The following is a 14,784-nucleotide window of genomic DNA, read 5'->3' as shown; positions in this document are numbered from 1 at the left end:
ACCCAAAACCCATGGATATTGATGATGGTGTTTCCTTATGGAAACCTTATTTGATTTGGAGTTGAACTGCTCGTTTGTGAAGAAGAACTTGGTTGGTGGACCTAAAGCTTAGTTGGACCTGTTTTGAAGACATCCCTCCATACTAGGTAAGTAGTATGATGTGTTGAAAGAAGCCCATCCAAAAATATTGAAGTTAGGCCCATTAAATCCCTATTTTTGAACAAGCTGTCCAGGCAGTGGCATTTTGGTAAATATCTGTTTTGAAGGTTTTCAAAAGCTTTATTTCTTTTAATTTCGTGGTAAACTATTCCCATTATGTTTCTAAACCTCTAGATAGTGTGGGGTCGACCTTTGAACTTCCTCTTTGGCAATCAATCAACCACCGGGGGCAGTTTGGTCAGTTTGGTGAAACCCTAGTAATTCTTGGACTCTTTGTGATATGTAAAAGGGGGAACTCCATGTTTTTTAATCTCAATCTGTTTCTAAGCCTTGGAGAACGTGGGAAGATCCCTAGATCCTCTCCTTCAAAGTCAAGGAAGATCCTCAAGCATCTCTTCAAATTTCTTCATCGGTTCCTCTTCTAAAAGGTTAGTATTCAATTCGTTTCTTCTTTAATTCATTCTTTCTTCTCTACTTCTGATTTTTTGATGATGAGAAGGGTATTACACTGCTGTAATGACCTCTTCTTTAATTCTTTTAGCCCTAGAGTGAATTCCACAATTCACTCTATGATCTTGAAGCCATATGGCGATGATCCTTGAATTTGACTCCACCAAAACTCTTAATGATACTTTCCCTAATTTTCTACCTATCTTTATGATTGTGGGAAGGTCTCATATTATTACCATGACCTTCCCTTTTGTCCTCATGATTGAGGAGTTGTTCCCTAATATTCCTTGGACCATTGGAAACCAAAAAGGGAGAGATTTTGAGGGGAAATTCTTGGGTAACTTTCATGAGAGGGTAACCAATTGGCAACCCTTCTATTTTCTATTAATTCATTGGACCCTCCCCAAAACCTTTCTTGATTGTAAATTCTTTGCCCTAAGGGTGAATCTTTATTCTCCCTAGTCTTTCCGTGGGATACACGGATTCTTGTTAGTAATCCCTAATTGTATTATTTGAATTTCTTTCCCTTCACTTTAATTGAGAACCTTATTTTCTCTCATTAGTAGACCCTTCCTAATTCCATTCTTTATTTTGAAATACTAATGAGATATTCCTTTATCTATCTTGGGTTGTTTTTGTGAGAATTAATTATGGGTAACTCTCATGAGAGGTAACCAACTCTTATGAGAGGTAACTATATCTAAAACCCTAATGTTTTTTTATCTGTTGGAAACTTCCCAACACTTTTTCAGATTGTGCATTCTTTGTTTCTCTTTCCCTTGGGTGAATCTTGATTCTTTGTTTCTCTTTCCCTTGAGTGATATTTGTGTTAGCCTAAACTTGATCACTATATTTTCTTCATGATCCATGTTTAACCTAATTAGGATTTCTAATTATTCTTTCTTCGTTCTTGTTCTTGTTTGAGATCAGGAAAAAGATAATGCATCCTTGCAACTATCTATTCTATGATCTCATTCTATTCTTTGAGATCTATGATCATCATCATGATCTTAACCCTAGCTAATAGATTCTTGAAACCTTAACCCTAACCCTTGAATGATCTTTCTGGAAACCTTTTGTAACCTTCCATGTGAGGGAAACCTCATGGGTAATGTTTCTATTAACCTAAACTAGATTTCCTATGATTTCTTGTTATTTTCTTGATAACAATCATTCCCTCTCTTTCCATGTTCATAACCTTTTCATGAGCCATATGTTATGATGAAACCCTAACCCCTTTATTATTGACCTATTGAGATTGATTTTTTGGACTATGATCTCCCCCATGTCTTCATTTGGGTTAGGTTGTACTTGGTCTTCAACCCCATGAGCAAAGCACCCTTGTATAGCAATATACATGGGGGCGGTTGCTAGTGGCGGTCAATTGAACCAAGCGACCGACTGGAGCGACCGCTCGGTCTGTTTTCGAGGTTTTTCCCTATGTTGCCCCCTGTTCATTATAAATAGCATCCCTCACCCTATTAACGCATTATTATGTTCGGGATTGCTATTTTGGGCGATTAGGCGGCTGTGGAAACGTGCGGAATTCAGGTCTAATGTGCTGTTAATGTTATGGAACATTTTCTCTTCTATTCTTGGTGATTCTAATTAAGGTAATGAATCTCCATCTGCAATTCTCTTCTTTTTAACCTCTGATTGATATGAACCCATCTCCTTTTTGTTAGTGGTTACCCAATTGATTTGTTGTACTCCCTTTCCAATGTTCTTGATGAGATCCTGTCCAGAAACGAATCCCTGCATTTGTTAATGGATGGATCTAGTCAAGGGGAAAGTTTCTGGGTAATCCATTTATGGTATTTGTTAGGTTTCTTATCACCTAGTGTCTTTTGGAGTGTTAGATTCGAGACTTAGGCCATGATCACTCGAAATCCGGATTGAAAACGGATGATCAGAAGCCTGAGTTTCAGATCTGAAACTCTCTGTTTTTGGGGTGGTCACTAGTGGCGGTCGCTCAACTTAAGCGACCGGCTCAAGCGACCGGCCGGTTTCCAGTATCTGTGTAAGTTTGATTTTGGATTTGTTTTGACTCTTGACTCTTATATATTCTTGTAACCCTATGCCTAGGTGTTCTCTGTTTCAAGTAAAAGTCTTATAATAGTTTCTGGAATTCAAGTTAGAAGGATTTTACATAATTATAGGTAAGGACATGCATTCTTATTTATATGCAATTACATATACATGATGATTCTGTTGTTCTATTTACTATTCTTTGATCATGTAACTTGCTGTAATTGTATAAAGCATGTGAATCTTATTGTACACTTGTTGTTTGTGGTGTTCCTTGATGTACTTCATCTTTTATGATATTGCACAACTGTTCATGATATGATAAAGAGTGATGTAGTGTGATTGTGATGGAAGGGGTATTCCTTTGGGATATCTTAGCTTGGGATATCAGAAGGCTGTGGAATGGGACACATGTCTGCTGATGTCTCCAGCACTATCATGATTACTAGATGACATATTTAGGAGAGTCTAGAATTGCATGGCTAGGTACCCCACATGCTATTACCTTTTCGGCAGGGGAATTGAAGTCGGGTGACCCGTGACAATGGTGACGTGACTATGTCTCATCCAACAGCGGTAACCAGTCAGTGCGGAGACTCAGTGGTCCACTGTTGGTCATGTAATGGTAGGGTTGCATATGTTAGGGTTGGGCTCATGGACGTCCAAGGAACGGACCGGGTGTCGTGAGGAGTCATGAGAGCATCCGCCCCAATAATATGTAGATGACCATAGGGTTAAGGAGTGGAGTCCAACAGAGGTAGCCAGTTCGTGAGGATTCACACTCCTAGGTTGCGAAGGATACTGAACCGAGTTGGTTGGTGCCATAGGGGAAGTATCTGGACTTCATATAGTATGTTACCATTATGACTTGCATTGGATTAGAAACCCCGACATGCGCCAGTACTCATTGCCAATGGTCGTGGTGAGAGAGTGTTGACTTAACCCCTAGCCATGGTTTGAGAGCCAGTGTGGACTTACCCCTTTGCCCGGGATCCCTACAGAGGTAACCAATCCTTGCCGGATCAGAGTGATGAGACTTACCCAGAGGAGGGCTAGTGTATATCTTAAAACATGTCAGTTGTTAGAGACTTGCATAGTTAGATCTTAGTAGCATTCATATTTCTGCATACCATCCATATCATTTCATCTGTGCATTCGTGGATTGTATTGACATATATATGAGAATTGCTTGTTCCTTACTGAGTTCGTTGGAACTCATTCCTTTCATTGTATGTATTATATAAACTGTACAGATGGTTGCACAATGTCGGAAGTTGGAGATGATTCATATGAAAGAGCCTTCTCGTATGAAGCTGATGCGGCACAGCAGGTGATACATGAACTTGCAGAGCATGAAGCCTCCTGAAGATGAAGATTATTTAGCTATTCTTTTTGCTTCCGCTGATCTCGATATTACATTTGATTCTTGATTCTTTCCTTTGATTCTTTCTTGGATATTTATTGGAGTATTTGGACTCCTGTAACCTTTTTATTAATTATTGCACTATTCTTGCTCTTGATTACATGTATTTGTATTTATTATTATTGATAGACTAAAACCATGGATCCTGTGACGGATCGCACCCGCAGGTCGTCGGGCGGGTAACCGGGCCCGGAGGGCGGGGTGTGACAGCAGGTGACCACATCCTTTGAACTACCAGTGATATGAGCCTTAAACCTACTTATGCCACTTGAATTCAACTCCTTACCACAGAAGTTGCATCTTGTTTTACTTTTGTTGCCATCAATTGCAACACAATATTGTCATGCAGGATCAGCCATCCCCCTCCCTGTAGGCCCCGCTCCCTGTGTCTGTCCCTGTCCCTGGCCCTGTGAACCTGCTCCTCTCCCACCGCTAGACATGATAACTGTTGGTCTGTTGCAACAAAAATGATTTCATAAACAATTAAACAATACCAATATAATATTTTAAACAATATTTAAATTTTTTTCAACAAAAGAAAAGGCTACCATATCAAAACCAACAATGAAACCATACGAGAAGCACTTGAAAATAATTATATAGGTATTCTCTAATTTTCAAAATCATTTTCCTTATTTATTCATAATTTTTTCTCTTTTTTCATAATTATTTATATTTTATATTCATATTTTAATAAATTTCAAAAAATCAAATAATTATTTATTGGGTCAAAAAATATTCCGACTCCATGAGTCTGTAGATCGACCCATGGAGATCCACATATATTTTTTCAATCACGATACAACACATATATCATGCAAAAAGCAAGCATTTAAAATGTATAAAAATACAATTTTAGACGCCCGAAAATAAATAAATAAATTACTTAGCAAAAAAAAAATCCGACTCCGTGAGTTTATAAATCAGCCTACTGTATTCAACATATATTAATTTCATATCCATCCAACAATATTATGGCATGCATTTAAAATTTAAAAAATAAAAAAAAAAAAAAAAAAAAGTTTAGTGAAAAACAGTTTACCTCTCAGATGAAAAACACTCAGATCTGTGTGAAATCTCGCTTGATCGTCGCGAATAATGCTATACCCGTCAACAATGAAGTGAGTATTGCGGTTTTATGTCGAAGATCGGATGAAAATATGGCCAAAACACCTAGAACTAGGAGAGAGAAGCTCTGGATGGTATGGGTTAGGAGAGAGAAAATCAGATAATTCAAATGATAATTCCCCAAAAAATCCAGCGAACCCCCCCTTTTATCGCGGAATATCGCCGAGATATTGGCGATAAATCGGTATATTATCGCCGAATTGGCGATATCTCGCCAGTTCGGCAATATCTCAACGATATTAAGCATATCTCGTTTCACCCCCTGGTATAGTTTCGCTAGGGGGAGAAACCAACGAATTTCGGCGATATTTCGCCGAAATTCGCCAAAAAATAGTTCCTTGAGTGCAACAATATCTAAAAGAATAAGTAAGATATAATAATAGTAAAAGTACTACAATACAGAATGTGATGAGCATGGAACTTTTTTTCGCCGAATTTCAGTGATATTTCGCCCCCTGGCGAACCGAAACGATATTGGCGGGATATTGCCGATTTCTCGGTGATATCTCCCCTTTTTCTCGAGGAACTGGCGATTTCCGGCGATAATACCACTGTTGCAAGGCTACTTGCAGGTTGCAACACCACCGTCCATGGAACATCAACGACTTTCAGGCAAAGATGGAGGAAGAAGATGAACAATATATGCATTTTGAACCATGTGAACCACACCCGTGGTTCATGCAAGACTATAAAATTATAAAAGTAAATAAATAAAATGCTGACATCTCTTACTTGACGAGTGAGAGACCTGATTTGACTATTAGGTATTACTTTTTATATTTTAAAACATGACAGTTGACACTTGACACAATGACCCCAACGTTTGCATATTTATATTATATATTATATATATAATTCATTATATATTCATATTATATATTATTCTTAAATTTTAAAACGCAACTTGGGGTGAAATATTCGCCCAGTTCGCTAGGTAGCGAACCTAGCAAACCGGGCAAAATATCTTTCCTGGTGATGAGTGCATGCACATTTGTCCTTAGATTCACCTTTATATGTGTAGGATGGGAAGATAGTGCTAATGATTCTTGCATATTTGAACAAACAATAAAAAATGTGAGTTTATACTTTTCACTTCACATCCACCATCTAGTATTACTAAAAGGAATATCATTTATTTATTATTTTTTTTTTTACATGTTTCTTATAATTCTTAACCTAACAGTGCATGAATTCAATTGCTATCATGTTACTTGTAAGAAAGTAGTATGTAATGAACTTGAGATATGCAAATCAACTTGGAATTTTAGTATAACTTCAAGGTGAAATAATATCATTTTTTGGATTACACAAATTATAGAAGAAGACCTAAATTTGCTTGTGAATGATATAATTATGGACATTCTTTAGTCAAAAATACCATAAAGCAGAGTTTTATAGTGCTTAGAAGATAGGTTTAAAATATCAAGAATTATGCCTAATTATCCCATTAACATCCAAAGTCACATTGTGATTACTTGTTATATAATTTTCACAAGCAAATTGCAGATGAAGAGTTTGTAAATTTCTGGGATGATGTGGAAATTGAAGATAATTTAAATCCGTATCATCAAAAGTACAATGTGAAAAATCAAAATAAGTCAAAGAGCTAGTTTGCATACAATGAGCATCGTTAGGTTAACATTGCCAACGAAATGGCTAGAATGCATGGTATGCCTGAAATTTTTTTATTGATTTGTTCTGCTACTTACCTTTAAACTTGGAAGTGTTGTAAACTCTTTTGGTTTTAGTTCTTAACTATAAGAATTTAACTAGGTTTTGATGTAAACAGTTATGTAGAAGAATGACTTAATGGTTTGGATCACCAATGCAATATTTGTCATTTGATGATTCACTATGACTCTATTGTTGCATTATATTAGTTTAGATTATGATGCGTCCAAAATCTGCTCAGCCTTTAGATCTCCTGTGGATGACTTGCAAAAATGAACGTCAGATGTGGCCCGACCGCTGGGATCGGGAGTCCACCTCCGAAGGCTAAGTCAGTTGATGAACTTAATCACAAACAGCTCTGCTTGAGTGCAGAGCTAAGGAATGAATAACGAGAATACGATTCAGATTGTATGTGTCATTCTACCTTGTGGGTAGGTGATGTCTTATATATAGTGTACCTTCGAATCTCCTTCGTTGGATATATTTGAGCCTTCTTCGGATAGCCGTCGGATCTTAACAGATAGATCCGTTGAGTGATAGATCCCTACTAGGTTGAACTAGTAGAGGACTCTTTTGATAATACGATCGTTATATGGTAGTTATCCATATAATAACGATAAGCGTTAGCTGCAAATGCTGCGACCCGTCTCTTTGGCGATTAGTCTATTCCGATCGTAGCGGATTAGGGCGTGCTTGTGACTGAGTTAGTTTTCTTCCTCAGCAAGCTATCTTCTGGACCCGGCTCGCTCGAAAGCGAGTCGATTCCTTTCATCCCAACCGGGGTCGAACCAAGGTTTAACCAAGTTTGGTTAGATTTTTTCCATATCAGGTTATCATTAGAGAAACTAAATTTAAGAGCTTTTCTTAATAAATAACCATGATTACAAGAACTACTATGGTTAAATTGTTGTAATAAGTAGACATGGTAGGGCTATTCCATGGTTTAATTTGATGCAAGGTTATCATCAGTTGGGGAGGAAATTAGCAGATTGTCGCAGGGCTAGTTAACAGTTCATCATAGTTGGAAACCTAGTTTATGGATTTTTATACTGAAGAAAAATATTGTGTGTGTTTATCCTAATTCTTTTTCGACTCATCCAAGAATTGTACCCATACACTCGTTTCATATATTATTTTTTCTTTTAACTTTTTCAACCATACCTACCTATAAAAAAAATTATATATATGCAAAATGAGTGATCGAGATTTGGACCTCGACTTCTCATTCAATCATGGCCATATGCAGCTCAATTCTGCGCATTAAATGTGCAACACTGAAGTTGAACCATATTCAAAAGTCTATGCTTTGGGATCTGAGCGGCTCTTTGGTGGTGGTGGATCAATTTAGGAAGAATTGCTTCGATCATTTGGCGGCTACTAAGATGGTCGCTTTGTGGTTGGGTTTAAATCGTGAGTCAGATAATTAATATTGCTTCAATACTAGAGCTTAATTACTAAAGGGTTTTCTTTCTTTATAAAATTACTATTGTCTCCTTCACTTATAAGTTATGGTCGAATATTTAATCTTCATTTGTTATTTTATAATTAAGAAGCTAAAAGACAACACCATTGGGATACTAATTTCATCCTTGTATTGTTGGCAATTTAAATTCCGAGAAATCAGATCTGATGAGATGAAATTGGCTCTAAAAAAAATGAAACCAAAAAGAAAAAAAGAAAGACCTTTTGTGCCCTAGGTAGATAAGAGAGGAAGAAATTTTTTTTCCCTCATTTTATTTATTTATTTTACAAGAGAAGAAGATCATTTAGCAATTAGCACTTTAGGTTTAAGGGTTTTTTTTTTCATAATTATTAAGAACAATAATGTAATATATATATATATATATATATATATATATATAAAGTGTAAATAAAAAATTAAGAGTTTGAAGGTTATTTTGCGATTTTTAAATAAATCAATGATGTCATGTTATCACTTAATTAACAGAGCTTAACAATAAAGGGTATCAATAATTACAAGTACTTGAAGTAAAGTCTAAATTTTGGATTAATAACTTAAAAAAAAAAAGAGAGGATAAAATAGTAATTAACCTATAATAGGGGAGCAAAGTAATTACCCCAAAAAGAAAACAACTTCTCTTGTTTCTATCCCGGTCCAATTTGAAGATTTTTGGCTTCCTCAAACCAAGGTTTCATAATTATAAAAAGAAATACATTTGATGAGTAAAAATAACAACGACAGTCTAACCAGGTTGAACCAGAATCTACGGGTCAATTGGATCGAAAGCGATCGGTTAACATCGAACGGAAACGCATTGAACGAGTAACCCCAGGATTTCTTGGGTGTAAAGGGATTCATCCGTTAAGGAAAGAAGCGTAGTACCGTTGAATTTGAGATGGGTGATCAAGCCTAAGAAGGAAACAGCAACCAACTCGGATGAGAGAATTAAGCCGTACGATCGTGTGGCTATGGAGAAGACCCAACAACCAAACTAATGGTCGAGAAGAGAAAGTGAGATCAATATAAACTAACGGCTAGGACTAGTGAAAGGTAACTGAATCATTTCCCACCATTTCTTCTTTTAATTTAGCTTTGAAACTCGACGAAGCTCTTTGGTGGTGCTCTTATTGATTTAATCGTCGGAGGCAGCTTTCCGATTGAAGAGTCAGCCCACACCTAACTCTTGTTTTGCAAACTCCCGACAATTGGACGATTCTCACACACATCCAGATTAAAAAAAGAAAAAGAAAAAATAAATTCACACAACACCAAGCTTTGACGAGAATACATGCTCTAAATATGTTCATACCAAGTTACTCTCCCATTTATATTTCACTCATCATTGTTTATTTTCTTTCAACTCTAAAAATATCCCTATCAAAATATGAAGGGGAAAATAAATAAACAATGATTTAATAGTTTTTAGTGACAAATTGGACTAATGTGTCCAATGAAAATTCAATTTTGGGGTGTTTGTATTTTTCAAACATAAAGTAGGGGTGTTAGTACTTTAACGCCTCCATTTTGGGGTGCCAATGCAATTTGCTCTAAATTTAAATTTTTATAGGTTATATGTCAAGTTTATAACTTTATATTTAATGTATTACAAGTTGATTTTTTTTGAAGTGAAATTCTTGAGGAAAATTTCATATGAAATTTTACACCGAAACAATTGAGACTTAAGGGGGGAAAATAGACTTGTTTATTTCATAAAAATGATGAGAAATGAAGAGCTATTAGAAGTTCATTTATTTATTACATACTTTAAGGCTTAATGAATCACTAGCTGCGGCATGGCTAGCACATTCTACTTCATCATATTGTTGAGTTTATTGCTCTTCGTGTCCCCCCTCACAATGTCGTTGGCATTGTTGTTGCTTATGTGGATCTCTTTCTTGGTGTACACAACGTCTCACACATTGTTGATATTCTTTGCGAGGATCTCGTTGACGTTGGTTATCTACATTATGTTGTATGTTCTCTTCAAATCTCTCATCACAATGTCTTTGGCATTGTTGTTGTTGCATTGGATCTCTCACTTGTTGCTGACACCGCCTCTTGCATTGTTGATATTGTCTACGAGGATCACGTTGGTTGTCTTCATTGTCATTCCAACTTCTCCCCTCAAACCTTTCCTCACAGTGTCGCTGGCATTGTTGTTGCTGGTGCGGATCTCTTTCTTGTTGTTGGCAATGTCTCTCACATTGTCGATATTCTCTATGAGGATCTCGGCTACGTCGAGTATCTTTATTATGATGCCTTCTCTCTTCAAATATCTCCTCACAACGTCTTTGACATTGTTGTTGTTGCATTGGACTTCTTTCCTGCTGATGACACTGCCTCTTGCATTGTTGATATTGTTTATGAGGATTATGCTTGTTGTTTTCATTTTCATCCAAACTTCTCCCTTCAGACCTCTCCTCACAGCTTTGTTGGCATTGTTGTTGCTTACGTGGATCTCTTTTTTGTTGTTGGCAACGTCTTTCACACTGTTGGTATTGTCTGCGAGGATCTCGTTGGCATCGATTATCTTCATTAAGTTGTTTGCTCTCTTCAAATCTCTCCTCACAACGTCTTTGGCACTGTTGTTGCTGCATTGGGTCTCTCTCTTGTTGTTGGCACTGGCTCCTGCATTGTTGATACTGTCTACGAGGATCATGTTGGTTGTCTTCATCTTCTTCCCAACTTCTCCTATCATATTTCTCCTCACAATCACTCTTGCATTGTTGTTGGTGTCGTGGGTCTCTCTCCTCCTGCTGACAACGCCTTTCACATTGTTGGTGTTGTCTTCGAGGATTGCGTTGGTTATCTCCATTCTTCTCCCAACCACCCTCCTTAGATCTCTCCTTGCAGTGTCTAATACATTGTCGTAGTTGGTGTGAGTCAACCTCCTGTTGCTGGCAACGCCTTTGGCATTTTTGGTATTCTCTTTGTGGATTGTGTTCATTGTTTTCATCTTTATGCCAACCCGCTTGCTCAAATCTTTCCTCACAGCGACTTCGACATTGTTGTTGCTGTCGTGGATCTTGCTCCTGTTGTTGGCAATGCGTCTTACATTGTCTTTGTGCACCACTTTGGTTGTCAAGTTCCTCATTGCCCCCACTCTCTTCACAATGTTGTTGGCATTGTTGTAGCTGACTTGGGTCTCGCTCTTGCTGCTGGCAACGACGTTGGCATTCCTGATGTTCTCTCCTCGGTGCGTCAAGCCTATTTTCTTTCTTTATTTCTCCTTCAGCAGAAGAGGGTGCAGTAGAAAAAAGGAAGAGGGAAAGGAGTACGAGAAGGGAAGGTAACTTTATTGCTTTAATCACCATGTTCATAATAAAGTAGGCTTCGTTGGGTGAAGAGAAAGGGTGAAGGTGTGGCTCTATTTATAATGGCAAAAAGGTTCTTGGCGTATCAACATTTGGCAGCTTTATATTACACATAACTCAACTTGTAGTGTCAGAATTTGCGTATCTATCTCACATGACCATGATGCCTCATCTTGAAGAACTAGTCAAATGGCATTAGCTACGAAATAGGAAACCCAAGCAATTAGGGCACAAAGTGATGATTGCTAGGACAGAGGTGGAATCCGAACACATTAAGTGTTCCTTTCTTTCTATTTAGATAACAATTGACCAAGAAGATGGCGATTTTGGATCCTCTCGAGGAACGTTGAAAGGGTTTTGTATTCAATCGCCAAGTGTCCTATGTATTAATTGGAAGAAGAAAAAAACTCCTTTATTTTCTTTTTCTTATTTATTTATTTTTTATTCCCCCCCCCCCTCCTTTAATAGGAGCTCATTTATTTCGATTATATGTGATTTTTTCTTTCTTTCTTTTCCCGGTTTATTGAAATCCATTAACTAATTGGGATTATGTGTATTTTCTTATAGCTTCTTTTTTTTTTTTTACTTGTGCTTTTTTTAAATACTGGAAATGATATGCCGTCCGCAAGGGTTAAACCCACAACCTCTCCACTGAGAAGTATGGATCTTTACCACTCAACCACTGAGAAGGCGATCTTGCCCTTTAGTTTCTTGTTTTGAGTTTGATGTTTTTCACTATATTCCTAGATCAAATAATATTTAGTAGACTCTTTAATTAGAGGAGCTCGGCCTTATGCTTTAATACGGTATCGTGGTACATTCCACCCCCTTATCATTGTAAATAACTCTTTGATTTATTCTAGAAATAGCCTTGTTGCTCCGTAATCCTATTCGCCCTCCCGACCGGATTTACCTGCAAGAATGAGCTCGACCGTGGAGGTCGAGTATCACCTCCGACGTTCTAGTTAGAATTCTCTCCGATCAAGGAAGATAAGAATGCAACAAACAATAATGATTCGAATAGTAATTGTTCTAATCAGCATACCTTTCCCTCATGACTACCTGCCTTTTTATAAGGTTCTCTGGTGTTTGAGTTTGTCTCGAATTAGTACTTTACTTAGACTTTGATATTGACTCTAATTGTTGAGTCCTTCTCAAATATGTATTCCTTGATTAAGAGTCCAATAAAATAAGTAGTCGTGATATTCTGCATTCCTATTTGTTGACCGACCATAACATCGTCGATGAGTTGGTCCGATTATGGGTTTGGTAGCCTTGTAAATATAGTTATGCTTCTCATTGATTGGCTTGGATGATATTGATTCAAATGAGCAAAATGGGGGAAAAAAGAGAGGGAAAAAAAGAGAGGAAATAATTACTATTGCTTCAATAGAGCTTAATTAGTAAAGGGTTTTCTCTCTTTATGAAATTACTATTGTCTCCTTCACTTATAAGTTATGGTTTAATATTTAATGTTCATTTGTTATTTTATAGAGCAAATTGCACAGGCACCCCAAAATAGAGGCTTTAAAGCATTGACACCCCATTTTATGTTTAAAAAGCACATACACCCAATTCATTAAACATGGTAGTCCATTCTGTTATTGAAACCATTAGTCCAGTGTTTATTTTTCTTAAATTCCAAAAATACCCTTATGAACAAAAAAAATGGCCAAATCTATTCTCTCTCCACCTTCGGCTCCGGCGGCAACGCCACCATCATTACCGCCTCCGACACCTAGATTACCCTCTTCCGGTAATCTCCTTGAAATTCACGGTTCATAGGCGTGTGCCGGAGCTGATTATACCTGGCGAGACCTACACCTCATGAATTCAAGTTTCTGTCGGACATCGACGACCAGGAGGGTCTACGGTCACAAGTTCCGTCTTACCAGAATGAGCCGGCGATGAGAGGAGAAGATCCAGTGAAGGTAATTAGGAAGGCAATAGCAGAAGCTTTGGTGTTTTATTACCCATTGGCTGGTAGGATTAGGGAAGGCCATGGAAGGAAGTTGGTGGTGGAGTGTACCGGCGAGGGTCTCCTCTTCATCGAGGCTGACGCAGATGTAAGGCTGGAGCAGTCCGTTACGCACTTCAACCGCCGTTCCTTGCTTGGATGAGCTCCTTACAACGTCCAGGATCCGATGCTATTGTTGGTTGCCCTATGCAACCGATTCAGTAACTATATATGGATCTCATCTTAATTCTTATCTAGTACTTCTTCATCCATCTCGTTCTTAGAATGGAGAGAATTAGCATTATGGCGCAAGGATACTTGAATGCTAAATCAGACTAATTATAATACTTTTAAAAACCGAATAAACTACAAAGAGGAATAGAACCTTTTGCCTCTCGTCTTGGCCTCGATCATCTCAACACGTTCAACAACGGGATTTAGAAACCCTAATACTTCCCTTTTCTTCAAAAACTTTGATTTAATTCACTTCGCCTACATCCTAAACCATTGGCTTAGGTCTCATTCACGATTTAGGTTTTGTACTCGACTTGCCCAAACTCCAGTCGGTTCCCTTCAGCTCTGCAAATCCTTACAAATCCCCATTCCTCTGAAGACGACAAAGTACCTACAGATCTTCAGTCCACTCCTTGAGAACTCGAATTCAGAACCCCGAGATAGAGAAGGCACAGCTTCAGGTGATCTGGTAAGTTGTTGTATATCAATTCCTAAGAGGACGAAGGAGGCGGCGGCGGCGGCGTTGCTGGCCGGAGGTGAAGGTGTGAAGCAGAGGAGATCCAAGTGAGGTGAGAGAATAGATAGGGTAAGGGCATTTTTGGAATTAAAGAAAAATGAACAGTGGATTAATGGTTTTCCTAACAGAATGGACTAGTGTGTTTACTGAATGGGGTGTTTGTGTTTTTAAAACATAAAGTGGGGTGTCAGTGTTTTAAAGCCTTCATTTTGGGGTGTCAGTGCAATTTGCTCTATTTTATAATTAAGAAACTAAAAGACAATACCATAGGAGATACTAATTTCACCCTTGTATTGTTGACATTTTAAAATCCAAGAAATCAGATCTTGATGAGATGAAATCGGCTCTGAAAGAAAAAATGAAACAAACAAAATGAAAAAAGAAAGACCTTTGTTTTCCCTAGGTAGGTAAGAGAGGAAGAAAAAATTTTCCCCCCTCATT

This window comes from Hakea prostrata, chromosome 8 (assembly GCF_041222555.1).
Source record: "Hakea prostrata isolate BN-2017 chromosome 8, UWA_Hpros_2, whole genome shotgun sequence".
Lineage (NCBI taxonomy): Eukaryota > Viridiplantae > Streptophyta > Magnoliopsida > Proteales > Proteaceae > Hakea > Hakea prostrata.
The sequence above is the reverse complement of the archived record's forward strand: the minus strand, read 5'-3'. Positions refer to the sequence as shown.